Source organism: Silurus meridionalis, chromosome 11 (genome assembly GCF_014805685.1).
Source record: "Silurus meridionalis isolate SWU-2019-XX chromosome 11, ASM1480568v1, whole genome shotgun sequence".
Classification (NCBI taxonomy): domain Eukaryota; kingdom Metazoa; phylum Chordata; class Actinopteri; order Siluriformes; family Siluridae; genus Silurus; species Silurus meridionalis.
This window is the reverse complement of record NC_060894.1, coordinates 12,961,677-12,975,461: the sequence shown is the minus strand read 5'-3', so window position 1 is coordinate 12,975,461 and position 13,785 is coordinate 12,961,677.

Below are 13,785 nucleotides of genomic sequence, written 5' to 3'. Positions count from 1 at the left end.
CGATCTGGTCCCAGGTGCTAAACTACCTAGGGGTAGGGTGTACCCCCTTTCCGCTCCATTGCATACGGCCATAGAGAAATATATCCAGCAAGCTCTCCAGCAGGGGTTCATCATTCCTTCTAGTTCCCCTGCGGCATCTAGCTGCTTCTTTGTGGGGAAGAAGGATGGAGGCCTTCGACCTTGCATAGACTACCGGAACCTTAACGCCCAGGTTGTTCCTCTTCCGTATCCACTCCCCTTTGTCCCTGCCGCACTAGAGGTCCTACACGAAGCCCAGGTTTTTACCAAACTGGACCTAAGGAGTGCCTATAATCTTGTGCAGATCCGTAAGGGGGATGAGTGGAAGACCGCCTTCATTACTCCCACCAGCCATTACGAGTACAGGGTGTAAGGCGGGGAACCACCCACTGGTCCAACGGCGGTTTCCAGAGGCGTGGCGAAGGATTCTCGCGCATTCTAATCTTTCCTTTCACATTAGATAATAAGATTTGGATTAATGTATTACGTCATTTTTGTTATTGACCTCTTATCTGACTCCATTTAGATAAAACAATAAATATTTGCATAGGTTGTTATTTTACTAATAGTATAATTTTGATGGATGTTTGTCTAGTTATTCTGATTAAGCTCTGGCATTACACTCGTTCATTCGGTTCACACAGTCGCACATGATCCTAGTATGGGCCCTATAATTAATATACTGGTCAACGGTCAGAAGCGAATCAGTATTGGTCGCTGCCAGAGGTTGGACTATATGCTTAAGCGGCCGCTCTCTGCGTGCTCAACTTTAAACATACTTTATTTAGTCCCCTTAGAGGTGACACTTAATTATTACAATAATTATTTCTAACCACAGATAATGAATAGAATAATATTGAAATAATCAGAGGTTGAGGCTGACCCTATTTAGAGTGATTAGAAATGTTACTCTAAACGGAAATACATATTGTTAGCCTCCACGCTTCTAAGTACACTTAAACTAACGCCAAGTGCTAGTCGTATCTCTAAAATCCTCAGTTGATGTATTATTCACTATCTAACTGGGATTTAGGCCGATCCTAGCCTGATTTTCAGTCCTTGCGGTAACTGCGGATGCAACGTTATTACTTGCAGTGTCAACATTTACCGAGCAACACAGAATAAAATCAAACATAACAATTTATTAACCAGGTAAGAAAATCACAATTCAAAGCCAATTTATAGTTCAATTAAAATATAACATAAATACAAACCAATAGTATTTACATTTAAACAGGAAATATAAAACCTTTCATACCTGGTACAAGACAACACACAGTAATCGTGCGGGATATCTGTTTACAGATTCCCTGAATTGTTGGTCAGTTCTCCTTAAATACCCAGATAGAGTAAGCATTATGTAAACATTATTTAGCCATAGAAGTTTGCATTGATTGGTTCTTACAGACCTGTGGGAGGCACCTCGCCTGTATACATCTGTAGTGGGGCACGCCCCTTGTATAGAGTTGTGTTTTCTTTAACTTTATTAAAACCTTTTTTTTATTATTTGTTCTATTGCTGTGGGAATGGGACCTGTGTACCAGTCGCGATAAACCTTTGTAAAGAAATGAAACATGAACATTTTCTGTCGTTATTTACATGTGATATGACCTTTCTTACACATAATCATCTGGTGTGCTGTAGAATGTCCTGTGTTGAGGATGTAACATGAAAAGGAGGGGAAGAGGGGTCAAACACTTGTCTGCAGATCCACCATTTGTATGGAGATGTGGTGATCAAGACCAAGGGTAGCTCGAAAGGGGGGGTCGCGGGGTCTTTAGTCCCCTGCCGTGAGTCCTGGAGGAAAACGTGTTGTGTCGTAAAAGAGTTCTTTTGATGTCTTTGTTGCTTCGGGCATCTACAGGGCCCACATCCTGGCCCACACCCTGCCCTCTCGGGCATCCATGCTGTGTTCTCGGGGGGGGGCCGACCTTTTGGTCAGGATCAAGCAAAAGTCTTACAAGGGTCATGCCATATGGCCTGTCTATCTCCCAGTGGTCTTTCAAGGTTTCATAAATGAGGTGCTCCTACCTTTCCTACAACGATTTGTAATAGTATACATTGATGGCATTCTAATCTTCTCCCAAACACCTCAAGAACATCACAACCACGTGATTCAGGTCTTGCAAGTGTTGCAGGAGCATGATCTCTACCTAAATCTCCCCAAGTGTGAGTTCCACCGTTCGGAGGTTCAGTTCCTAGGGTATGTGATTAATGCAGCTCCAGATGGATAAGAGGAAAGTAAACTCTTCTTGGGGTTCGCGAACTTCTATCGACGGGTTATTCAGAGGTTCAGCTTGGTCACAGCCCCTCTCACCTCTCTCCTCAGAGGGATAGCAAAGACTCTCACCTGGACCCTGGAGGTGGAGGAAGCATTCGATAAACTGCGCAGCAGGTTCTGCGTTGCTCCCCTGTTATGCCACCCTAACCCTCAACTCATCCTCCACTGCATCGTCCAGTGTGGTAGCTGCCGTGTCACAGCTGGTGGGGGACCCAACGCGACTACACCCATGCGCATGTTCCAGGAAGCTATTCGCTGCAGAACAAAACTATGACATCGGTAACAGAGAGCTCCTAGCCATCAAACTGGCCTTAGAAGAGTGGAGACACTGGCTGGAGGGGGCCATGCATCCTTTTACTTTGATCACTGACCAAGAACCTCCAGTACCTCCTCAAAGCTAAGAGGCTAAACCCTCGTCAAGCATGGTGGGCCTTCTTTTTCACCCGATTCCAATATAAGATCAAGTATCGACCGGGCTCGAAGAACGGTAAAGCGGATGCCCTTTCCCGCCTCTATGGCCCAGAGGAACCCACGGAACCCGAGCCCATCATACCGGACAAGTTGTTTCTCTGTCCCATCGTTTGGGACCTCGATGTCAGCCTTCCTTGTTTCCATGGTCAGATGAACCATCCCATGTACCGGCCACTGACTATTGGTTTAGAGAGAACGTGCGTGTATGGGAGTCCGCGCACACCCAACTACAACGGGCCCTCCGCAACACACAGAGATACCCCTTCCTTTCAGCCTTGGGGATCTGTTATGGCTGTCGACCAGGGACCTCTAGTTACAGCTTCCGTGTAGGAAGTTCAGCCCCCGATTCATTGGGCCTTTCAAGATCAGGAGTCGAGTCAACGAGGGGGCCCTACCGGCTGGACTTCCCCATACGGTACCGAAAACACCCCACATTCCATGTTTCTCTGTTAAAACCATTTACACCTTCTGCCTCTTGTCTCCACGAGGAGGCTAAGGATCCTTCTCCACCTGAGATACTGGATCAACCCTCTGTGTACTTGGTCCGGGAGATACTGTATTCTCGCTGATGGGGCGGTACATTGGAGTATCTGGTCGACTAGGAGGATTACAGCCCTGAGGAACACTCCTGGGTGGCCAGGCAGGACGTACTGGACCCGGCACTCTTGGTGGAGTTTTATGCCGCCCATCTGCAGTGACCGGCACTCCCCCCGGTCATGGTCGACCCCGGCGCCGGGTCTGGGTGCTGAGAGCCGCCCCTGGGGGAGGGGGTAATGTCAGAGATCCACCACTTGCCTCTCCTCAACACCCCGCCCGCACAAAGTGAGTCGTACTAAGTACCGGCACCTGGTGTTTATCAGCCCAGGGCCTACTTAAGGCTCCTCTCCTTTCAACCTGCGTCCGTTCACACTGATAATGCTGGCCGAACACCCAAGGACTCTTCTCAGGACTTTACGTTCTGGCGAACCCTGTTGACCTAGCCTTTTCCCTGGCACTCTACGGATCTACTATTCGGACCTTTCTTAAGGACTTCCCAAATCTTACTGACTTTGCTGGTACGACACCTATAACCTGTTTCCTCGATTACCACGTGGATTACTTCCCTAGAGTCATTACCTTTACCTGCTCTTTGCTGTTCTACTTCATTAAAACTCGTAGAACGCCCTTCGGTTTACGCCTGTGTTTGTCGGCCTGACAGTATAACGACAAAGTTCCAAAAAATAATAACCATGCTGGATAATGTTTGGAAAGATTGTGGTGAATTAATACTGCAGAGTCTTATAATTTGTTATTAGGTTGTAAATAAATGTGTTGGTGTTGACATAAAACAAGCATTTGGAATAAATATTATCAATGAACAAGTCCTAAGTGTGATTATTAAGCATTTCACTGGGCAACCTTAAAACCAGTTTTTACAGCTAAAATAAGTCTTATTATTAGGTATGTCTCTGGTGGCAAGCTCAATTTGCAGATAAAATATATTTAAGATTTACTAACTTAAAAAAAAAGATAAATCATTTTAAAACAATCCCAATAATCACATTCTGCTCTTGCTTACTATTTTATTCTTAAAATAAGATAAATAAGAGTTTTATGGCTAAAAATAAGGTTGTAAGTTTTGACTAGATGAGGAGTTTTTGCAGTTTCTCTGATCTCCCCTACAACCACTGCTCGCAACCTTGAGCTAACCAACTGTCCTTTTCTTCACAAGTTCCTAATGTGAGACACTTGTCAGTTTCTTCTCTAAAAGATCAAAAGGATTTGGTAATTTTTATCCACACAGGCTACTCAGGTGCTTGTTAAGTTGCTTGTTGTTTTGAAATTGGACTACTGCAAATCTCTACTCGTAGGTACATCAAGACACTTTTCTGTTCTGGGACCAAGGTGTTGGAATTAACTTTCCCTATGTTGTGTCTTTTATTAAACTCTTTGTTAACAGGAATACATGCACACAATAGTTCTATTCTTCCATTTTACTCATCGTATGCACTTAGTACACACAGAAAACACATAACTTGGAAAACCCTTAGTCCATGCTAAGAATTCTCGCCATGCGAGCTGATGTTCGGAAGACATCTCCGGCTGCCAATCGACCTGGCCTTTGGTTTACCTGCTGATAAATCATCCCTGTCTCACTCAAAATATGTGAGGAATTTGAAGGATCATCTGAAGGAAAGCTACAGAATAGATGGTTATAAACAGATTTCTTTTTCCGCATAACCAACATAGACCTTCTGTGAGGCTTCATGGCAGCCTCTGACAAGTAAAAACCTAAGCTTCTGAAACTATATAGAGCCAAAAGAGAAGCTTTTGGACATCTCATGGATGAGCTACTGGAAAGACCTGATAAAAGGGCAAGTTAAGTTTCAGCATTTCAAACATTTTATGATTTTATGGCTGATAACACAATTTTCATACTTTGGCTATTTGGTGGTTTTATTTGTATGTTTTTCAAGATGACAGAAATTGTAAATCACAGAAGGGTGGCTGTTCTTGAAGGCTTGCTTTTGTTTCTTCAAGAAAACCCAACCAAGCTATTCAAGAAATGTAAAGTATGTATCAAAAACATCAAAAAGCTCAATGAAGGTGTGTCTAAATCTGCTTCTGCAAGGCCAGTGTATAAAGTTTAGCTCCAGCTTACCTGAAAATTCTAGTAATAAATAAGATCTTGATTAGATAATTAAGATGTATATTTGGAGTGAAAGCTAAACTGTGCAGCACAGTGGCCCTTTAAGTGCAGGACTGGACAACCCTAGCTTAAAGGTTTCCCATTTTGGTGTTTTAGCGTATTCACTTGTTATAGACCTGTGTTTGTCATTCTTTATGTGTTGTCTGTTTAATTGTTGTAGTCACTTTTTACTAATTGATTTTACAATGTACAAATATAAAGTTGAAAACTAGTCTGTGCATAGCCTCTTCAGTCTTAAAAATAATAAAATTTGCCTGTGGAAAACACTTTAATAATTTTCAATATTTCTATGCTAAATATATTCTTATTGTGTTGTCATAGAAAACTAAAGATAAAACAAAAGGAAAAAAGAATACTGTTTTGGAAGATAACAAACAAACATCATTACCAGTGATTGTCGTGGCTAATTGAGAAAAAAACAAACTAATTCTGTAACAGAACAAAGACTCCAACCAGAAACATTGAGCCTTACTGTGGATCTACTGTGTACACTTTGTCTTTGGTTATACTGAGTGGTACAATTATCAAAAAGTAGTTAATAAACAAATAGTAATTAACAAACAGAAAGAAATAACACTGTGAATGAACCAAACATCTCCTCCCACATTTGACTAGGGAGGAGTAAAAGATCCCTCATCCAGCCAATTATTACATGTGTCATGTACACAAATTCTTGCTTCCCAACACACTTGCATGCTTATCCAGCAGTTTCATTAATACAGTAGTCACACAAATAATTGTAAACTAATAAATTTAAACTAATTCAATACACCAAGGCAAAATAGTTAGTACCTCTGTCATTAAGACAGCATAAGATTATCCAGTGTATCTTGAGTAAACGTACCATACTAAAAGAGTAAAATAAGTAAATAAGTGTATATAAATGATCAGTAACCTGATCACAATTAAACTTCAAAAATCCTTCCACTAGTCAAAAAAAATCCTTTAACCAGTATCTTCAAAATAATGAAATAATACATTAAAAAATACTTGTTACCGCATATTAATGTAAATGTGTAAGAACATAATGTATAATATATGTGTGCATGTGTGTGTGATCATAATCAAATGGTGACTCAGAAAACTTTAAAAAAAATTGTTTGCTTTCTTAATAAATATATGAGTGTATATGTGTATGCATTAGTCCAGAAGTCCATGTGTGTTTATGGATATGTGTATGTGTTTGTGTGGAAAAATACATATGTGTAGATGAAACGTGTCATTGTGAGAGCAGGAACAAAAGTGCATAGTCCAGTGTTTGTGAGTGTTAAAGCTCAACTAGCAAACTTGAATATCAGTAATCAGCAGTAGTCAAAAACTAAAAGTCAAAAGGTCAAAAATCAAAAACCAAAAAAAAAAATCTAAAAGTAAATCTATGTAAGACATGGCAAAAACCAGTATCCAAAAACCAAATTCATATTTCCAGTTCAGAGATCAGGAACCAAAAATCCAAACACATTGATCTTTTGAGCATTTAATCCAATGTATTACTGATCATGTCCTCATCTTGCAGTATAATGCCCAAAGACAAATCACTGAAGTCCTCACTCAATTACATTATAGCGTCTGGAGGCTCTGTAAAGCTCACAGCCCCTGTGACGATATTTTGTCTTTCTTGATTGACACCCAATGTGCTCTGATGTAATTTGTTCAGCATAGGTGCCATGGCTGCTACACCTTCTGTAGCAGCCATGGCACGTAGCGGACGTATTTGAAAAGGCAGGAAAGTTTGCCAGTGATGGTGCCAAGGCAAAAGGCATAATATGGATTTCATTGCCTTTTGAATTGAATTTTCATTTCGATGCATCCCTAAAATATTATCGTTGGTGTGGCCCTCTGACACAATTTAGGATTCTCATGTGGCCCCTTGTAAAAATTAATTGCCCACCTCTGCGGTATATTCATCTCACGCACATGCGCATTTGACGAAAATAATGTTTTGAACTCAAGCGAAGTGAACACGCACATAAAAAAAACCCCACAAAGTCTGTGTTTTCTACCCTGAAACACGTGAAATCAAAGCATCGACCTGTTCTGACTGACACCCATGTGAAAGAATTGCTTCGAATGGCAACAACGGAATATGAGCCAGATTTGAAGGGGATTGTTCAAGGCAAGGAATGCCAAAAGTCCAACTAAGTAACATGCATAGTAAAAGAAAAAAGCTATTGTAAATTATTATATTTTTGTTTGTGGTCTTGGCTAAACTAAGAGTTTGTGTGTGAGACAGTGCACACAATGTTTATTGTTGAAAATGACTGTCCTGTGGTCTCAGTACTGTAGGAGTAAATTTCTGTCATTATGTTGGTGTGTGACATTTACAATAAATCTGGCTGAGCAGAGGTGTGTGTGTGTGTGTGTGTGTGTGTGTGTGTGTGTGTGTGTGTGTAAGAGGAAGGGATGGGTGATGTTCATGTGTGCCCATGTGTATGATGTGGCTCTTTGCAGTAACAGAGATAAAAATGTGGCTCTCGGTCTCTGACTGGTTGGCCACCCCTGTGATTGGACATTAGTGCAAGTGGCAAAGCATCAACCCAGTTCAGTTCAGTACTAGCACAAATCTTGTTAAGCTCATTTTTGGCCCCCACGAAATTTGAACCCTGGTCACAGCGAAGTTGGCTAACAGCTCCTCTAAGGCTAACAAAGCACCTAAGAGTGTTTATGAGAGCATCTGTGGACATATCTTCAAGCATTTCAATATGGACTGCTCGAGAATACAAGCATGTGAAGATGAGTCCATATCTCTTGTGCTCCTTGCGACCCTTCTTAACAACAAAGGGGCCGAAGCAATCCATTCCACAAAATGTGAAGGGGGCTGAGGCTTCACAGCGTTCTACAGGAAGTTCAGACATTCTTTGTTCTTCAGCTGGTCTTCTAAGTTTCCGACACCACACATTTGTGAATCAGCCTGGCACCTGATTTGCTTCCACCGATGGTCCAAAATCCATTAGCTCTGATTTCATTAGGGTTTGAGTTCGTCCCTGATGATGGATTTGGTTATGGAAGTGAGATAGAATCAACTTAGTAATATGGCAATCTTTAGGCAGAATAATGGGGTGCTTTAATTCTTGACTGAGAGTTGACCCTTTCAGTCTTCCCCCAACACGAAGCAGACCTTCATTCAGAATGGGATCAAGGCGGAAAAGAGGGCTTGACTTTGGAAGAGTTGCCTCCTTAAGGTCACCTTGGAGAATATTTAGTTCTTTAGGGAAGGCCTGTTGCTGGATGAGATTAATTATCACCTTAGCAGCTCTCTTGCATTCCTCGACAGTGACAAATTCACTGTGCTGTTTTAGTTTGGACCCTAGTCTCTTAATTCTTGCAACAACGTTAACAACTGTTGTCCACATGGAGAAACGACTCAAGTGGCTTATAATATCTTCCACCCCACTGACCTGACTTACAAATACGAATGGATTTAACCTCTGGATCTCCGACAAGCAGCTCGGTAGAGGGCTTAGGTGGTGGGAGCACCTCTTGTTCCCATAAAAACTTGGGCCCTGATAACCAACTAACTGAAGAGATCTCTCCTGCCGCAAGACCTCTCGAGGCATGGTCAGCTGGGTTTTGTGCCGTGTCAACGTAATGCCATTGATTTGGGTCTGTACACTCTCTTATTTGCTGAACACGGTTTGCCACAAAAACATTGAATCGCCATGCTTTGTTGTTGATGTAAGCCAGCATGACCTGAGAGTCAGTCCAAAAGAATTCTTCATCAATTTTAATCTCTAGCTCTGCCTTCAGCATAACGCTCATCTTGGCTGAGGTAACTGCGGCTGACAGTTCTAATCATGGAATGCTTATTATTTTTGGAAATGCAACCCTTGCTTTAGCCATAACAATGAATCTCATCCTTATCATTTTTATACCTTAAGTAGGAACATGAGCCATATCCTATGTTACTTGCATCTGAAAAGTGGTGCAATTCCACTTTAACAATGTTGCCAAAGTCATGAGGATGATAACACCTTGGTATAGCAATTTTCTTTAATCCTTGGAGTCCAGTTTTCCTCTGCTTCCACCGTGAGCGCATGCACTCAGGAATTGGATCGTCCCATTCAATGCCTCTACGACACAGCTATTGTAGGATACGTTTTCCCATTAAAGTGAAAGGAGTCACAAAGCCAAGTAGATCGAATAGAGAGGCAATAACCGATAGGATGCCACGGCGAGTTGAAGGGTGGTCCTTTGTATCTAGATTGAAAGTGAAGGTGTCACTTTCTATTAACTATTGGATGCCAAGCACGTGTCTGGTATCACATCTAGGTGGAGATTAAAAGAATCGGTGGATACTGCCCTTTCCGAGGGAGCTACACAGGAAAGGACGTCAATTTGATTTGAATTGAACTTGTGCAGATGTAGGTCTGCAACTTTGCACAATTGTTGTGTCTGGAGGATCAGGTCCTTAGCTTTCTGCACTGTTGAAACACTGGTTAATCCATCATCCACGTAAAGGTTTTTCTCTACAAACGCTGAGGCTAAAGGGTAGTTAGCCTTGTGTTGTTGCGCTAAATACTTAAGGCTGAAGTTGGCACACCCTGGGGAAGATGCAGTGCCAAAAAGGTGGACTGTCATCCTATACTCCTGAGGTTCAGTTTCCAACTGTCCGTCTTTCCACCAGAGAAATCTCAAGCAATTGCGACCTTCAGGAGAGACATAGAACTGGTGGAACATCCTTGCGATGTCACATGTCACAGCTACTGCTTCCCTTCTAAAGCGACACAGGATTCCCACGAGTGAGTTGATAAGGTCTGGACCTGCCAGTAGGGTGTCATTTAGAGAGATTCCACAGAACTTAGCTGAGCAATCAAAGACTACTTTTAGCTTATTGGCTTCCTTGGATGGTACACTCCATGATGTTGGATGTACCAAACAGTGTCTCCATCGGATGCTGGAGGTGCTAGCTCAGTATCACCCCTTTTTGATTATTTCATCCATGAAGGTCATTTAATGGTCATAATACTGTCTTTAGCCTTTAACCTTTTCTTCAGATGTTGCAGCCGAACAGTGGCTAGCCTTTTATTGTTCGGAAGTGAAGGTAGACTACTACCTTTGAAAGGAAGTGGCATCTCATAATGTTCGTTCTCCATCTGTCTTATTTTGTCGCTTAGGAGTTGTATGAAACAGATGTCCTCTTTCGATGCATACTTTTCCTCATAACTCCTCTCATTGAAATCTGACTCTTAGATCTTTACCACGTCAGCAGCAGCTGGCACAGGTATCTCTTTCACAGCAATTCAATGAACAAAACTCTGTCTTCCTTGTCTATCTAAGAGAGGGTTAACTGTACCTATAATGCTCCAGCCTAGTGCAGTTCTTTGAGCAAAGGGCTCGGTTTCACGACCTATGATGACCTCTAGGGGAGCTAGTGCTGATGGACAGTCGTAGCCAATTAACAATCCTACATCGCAATCTTGCAATGAGGGTAAGTTATTTTGTAGGTGTCTCAAATGAGACTACTGAAGTGCTGTGCTATTGGTAGGGATATGAGACCTATCTACTGGAATAAAATCCCGTGTATAAGCTTGCTGCAGTTTGACATGTGCATTGGTGTTCAGTCCCCGAACTTGTAAACCACTAACAGTTTTACTTGCTATCACTGAGTTGACAGCTGTCATAGTACTGAGCTTGAATTGTACTGACTGCATGTTCACATTTAATTCTGAGGCTAAGTCCTCCAAGATGAAGGTTGAATCACTTTGGGTGTCGAGAAGAGCATATGTGAGAATTTCTTTCTGAGGTTACGTTGTTAATAACACAAAAACATGGACAATGCTAGAGGTGGCAGAAATGATCTGTGTCAATAAGCGGGTCATAACCTTGTCGGTTTCTTTACTTGCACCATGTCCTGAAGTTGTGGGATTTTTACTTGCAGTTTGCTCAGGTTTTACGTTTCTCTCTATGTGTAGACAGGTTGGATGACGTTTACCCCATGTGCTGCAGGTGTGGCAGCTTTTACACTCTTTGGTTATGTGCCCCTTTCTTAGGCATCCAAAACAAAGTTGAACAAATGATCATCTGCAGTCTTTGCTGCAAAGGTTGGACATCTTGCAACACCATGTGTTTCATCTTTACAACCTAAACAAGGTGGCTTTAGATTTTCAGGTGATGCTGAAGTAGGATTTCTTACATAAGTGCTTGTGTTAAGTGCTTTGGCTCTCTTTGGCACCCTCTCATCTGTGGGTTTGGTGTTAATTAGGAAAGAAAAGGCTACTAAATTACATACTACTCGAGCTTCCTTTTCCATGAACTTTGTGAAGTCTGCAAAACTTGGATATTCACCAAAATTATAAAATTTATCCACGACTATACGACTCCACCAGCGCACCACCCATTCAGGCAGTTCCTTAAGAGGCTTGTGATTTTCTTCGCAGTCATTCAAAATTGCCAATCCATTAACATAAGGTATAGCTGCAGCACATCCCTGAAGGAAATCAGCGAACGCTCTCAGTGCATTTGCTGCTATCTTTGGCCACTTCCCAATTTGTCTCGGAAAGCATTTTGTACTATGAATGAACTTCCATACCGATCTTCAATAACTGTCCAGGCACTCCTATATGCTTCTTCCAAGTTTTGGTAGAAGAATCCCTCTACTGCTTTGCGTGCTTCACCTGCAAGATAACTCTTAAGATAAAGCAATTTTTCATTTGCAGGGAGTGCCTTTTGGCCAATGAGGGCATTAAAGCATATCTTCCAATCCATAAACTCTAAAGGATCACCAGAGAATTCTTTTGGCTCTGGGACTGGTAATCGACTCTGAGCTTGCAATTGCCTTGGCCGAATTGACCTCTTCCTGAGTTGCTGACATAGATGGTGATGCAGGATGTGGCAGGAATGGTATAGCTTGTGGGTCTAACGAGGATGGAGGTTCATTGGTTTGGTAAGCAGACAGGAACTTAATGTGGCGGGGCGGTGATTGGTAAGAATTGACACTAGTATACAACTAGAACGAAAAGCAGACTACACCACCCGTTTCTATGAACGGGGAAATTTAGACCCAAAATAGAGCACACAGGTTTGTTTCCACTAAACACAGGAGACGTGAATATAAATACAAAAATACTTTTATTTCACAATAAAAATAATTAGTTAAAATATAGAAAACTGTTGACCAGGCAGAAATGAAATAAAGGAAATAAAATACTTTCAGGCTGAGGCTTACCAGTAGGGTGGCTAGCTGCACAGTGAGTATCTTGAGACACACCACTCACCCAAGTATGCTCCACGCAAACACACACACTCATGCCACACACGCACACTAAGTGAGAGGAATGCAATGGTCACGGCAAAAACACTCTGTGAGAGAAACACCACCACCACAGGGTCAAAACAGCTAGCTTCCCTCACTGGAGGCCTTCAGCTCCTGAAATAAACAAAAACAACCAAGAGTATAAAAAAACACAATCAAAACACACATACGATTCAACAATTTGCATTGGATCAAGTTCAAACCATGAATAACAAGTATGGACCATTTACTGGCCACAAAGGTTCAGAGAGGCAGGAACTCCGCTAGGTTGGAACCAAAAGCTCATGAACCTAGTCGCAATGGCTCAACAAAGAGTTCAACAAAAGAACAAAAACAAAAGGGAAAAGAATGAAAACAAACAAACGAAAACAATCAGGGTTCAAATCAAATCACAAAAACAGCAAATTAATCAAGGAAAAAACTGAAATAGATCTCAATAAATACTCAAATCAATACATTTAAACAGGGAACAAAAACTTAATATTCTCAGGTACCAGATATTAAGTGTTCTTCCACGCCGTCCTTTAAGCCACCAACATGAGCGTGGGGCAACGAAACAAAAACAGACAAATCCAATACAAATGGTCACATAGTAATAAAATTAAAAAATAGCAGCAGAACAAACAGTGCAGTCTAAATCTGGTATAAGGAGTAACTTATTTGCCCTGCAGTCCACAATGACAAAATGCTCGCGAGCAATTACCCCCACCAGAAGTAGATTGTTAAACACACAGGTTCAGTTACTCGCAGTTTTATCCAAAATCAACGAGCTGCAAATATGCAGGTGTTCCATCAGTGCATACACAGACTGGAGTGAAAGACAGCCTGTACCCAACAGCAATGTCACGCCAATCCTAAACACAACCTGGCTCCCGCAAAGCTGCGTGCACCCGCCCACAAACGACAATGATTGGATCATGCACACTCAGGTGGCATAAACAACGTCTTAAATATGCTGGGAACGGCAGCCAATAGGCTGTCACACCAGTCTTTCAGGCGACAGTCACGTTTACTAGAGCGGTACCTAGAATGCCCTACTACCATCTACCCCTGGCTCTTGCATCGTCGCCCCGACTA